Source organism: Gossypium hirsutum, chromosome A06 (assembly GCF_007990345.1).
Source record: "Gossypium hirsutum isolate 1008001.06 chromosome A06, Gossypium_hirsutum_v2.1, whole genome shotgun sequence".
In the NCBI taxonomy this organism is placed as follows: domain Eukaryota; kingdom Viridiplantae; phylum Streptophyta; class Magnoliopsida; order Malvales; family Malvaceae; genus Gossypium; species Gossypium hirsutum.
Window position 1 is genome coordinate 107,501,735 of NC_053429.1, and position 2,434 is coordinate 107,504,168.

Sequence of the window (2,434 nt, forward strand, 5' to 3'; positions counted from 1 at the left end):
GGATCTTCTGATCAATCCAGAGATCATTTCGATTCCATTAGTAATGATGATTCGAAATATCACACATTGATCAATCAAAGAGAGATTTAACAACTAAAAGAAAGATCGATATTTAGTTGGCTAGTTTTTTTTAAAGTTAATTATTTTAACACACGGACAATCTAGGTTTGATCCTCAGTAATGATGTAAATTTCAATTTTTACTCACTGTTTATGAATTAGGACCATACAGGCAGTAGACACGGGCGTGTGTCCAAGCCATGTGAATCACTGTTTTGGAAAGTAAGGTTACACGGGCTGACGCATGGGCATGTGCTAGGCTATGTGGAGCCACACGGGCCAGCCATCCAGGCAGTGTGAAACCACGCGGACATGTGGACTAAAAATTAGAATTTTTCCCTTGAGCTCCAAGAGTTGTTTGAAATGAATGTTGGCCTTTTGTAGGGTTCCATATGAACTGAATTAAACTGTATAAATTGTTATTTTGTGATATGAGATTGTATACTGAATATTTATAATGGTATTGATTGTGAAAATTGGTAACGACATAGATATATTCTATGAGCATAAACTATATATGAATGACAATTTAAGCATCATTGTTAACTGTCATCTGAAATATGTATCTGTATTGGGTGGGAATTGGGTAAAGAATGAAGTGTTCTATTTTGAATTAGTGACTAAGCCACCGGTATCTGTAATCTGATCTGGTAGCTAGTCTATAATTATCGAAAAGTGTTCTACTGATACTATGGTGTGTAGGCCTGGATAAGTATTAAATACTCAATTTGGTGGGTTGGGTTGGTTGGAGATTGTGTGTAGCAGATGAGGGTAGAAAAATTACTTTTATTCTGTATCTAGGAATAAATTGACTTGTTATCTGACCGATTTGTTTTGATCTACTAAAGTACAAATTATCTTCTTTATCTAATTTCGAATATGAATTTGGGAGCTTATTAATTTAACTTTAACTATGTTTGAATATATAATTGTTTCTTTATTGAAGTTATTAATTTATTTTTTCTTTTAACTGAATTATAGGTAACCATAGACATGATTGGGTTGGTGGATCGGGCGCTCGGTCACACTTTTTATAAACTATGATTACTATTAGTTAATTTCAGTATTTTCTAGAGATTTGACTTTCTAAACGATAATTTCTGGTGTAAACGTTATGTTTGTTAAATTCCTTGGTTTTGAAGACTTTGAAATTATATTTTGACAAATATTTGATGTAGCTCTCCAAATTTGGTTTTGTCATTTAGGCTGAGTATAAGTTGCTACATTTAGTGGTATTAGAACTAGGTTCCGAACACTTGAGCTGTGTTTTTGAGATATTGTTTTAATAAAAATATGTTTTAAAAGAAATACATATTCGAATAATTCTAATAACTGATTTTTTAAAAGATCGAGTTCCGATGCCAAACCTGTAAGTGTTCCTACTTTAGCTATACTATTGGCTAGAAACTACTATAGTAACTAAAATTATGTGACTTTGATATGAGTTGTGAATTAATATATCTGATGAGAATTCTAAATTGATCTGTGCACTTTTGGCATTATAGATAAACTAATATTATGAGTTCACGCGGTAGTCGTGGATATGATTCTCGTGGGCGTCATGGACACCGATGGGGAGCTCGAACAAAGCCATCCTTTATGGGTAATATGCCTAACTTGGAAACCAGCGAAATTGTTGGAACTCCTACTGTTGAGATTGGGTCTTAGACTCTTACCGCTGGGTTAGTTACCAGCGAATTATCCCAGGCTATGTTATGTGTGCTGAAGAGGGTTGCTGTGACCCATTCTGGATCTGGGGGCCATGGTTTAGTTACCGAGCGACTCCGGTCAAATGACACTGAGTTATTTAGAGGTATTATGGGACTCTTCCCTACAGTGGCCGAGTGTTAGTTAGAGGCCACTGAGCGTATAAAGAACGGCATTATCTACACTTTTATACAAAAACTGAAGGGTGTTGTATCTCTACTCTGAGATGAAGCCTATCAGTGGTGATTGACGATTGTGCAGAGTCCTCAGCCCGAAAAAATTACTTGGGACTACTTCAAGAATGCCTTCTAGAGTAAATACATAGGGGCAAGTTACTTGGAGGCTCGTCGATGCAAGTTTATGAATTTAATTCAGGGTAAGAGGTTTGTGGTCAAATGTGAGGCTGAGTTTTTAAGATTAAGCAAATATGCTCGAGCATTGGTGGCATCTGGTTATGGTAAAAGTGTAAGGTTTCAAAAAGGTTTACATTAGGATCTACGAGTCCTGATAGCTCTTCAAAAGTAGCGAGTATTTGCAACTTTGGCTGGCAAGGCTAAGATAGCAAAAGAATTTAAACACACTAAGCACGAGAGGCAAGACCGAAAGAGAGATCAAAGTAAGGTTACTAAGAATTCGGGTCCCTCTAGTTTTATACAGCACTCTAAGAA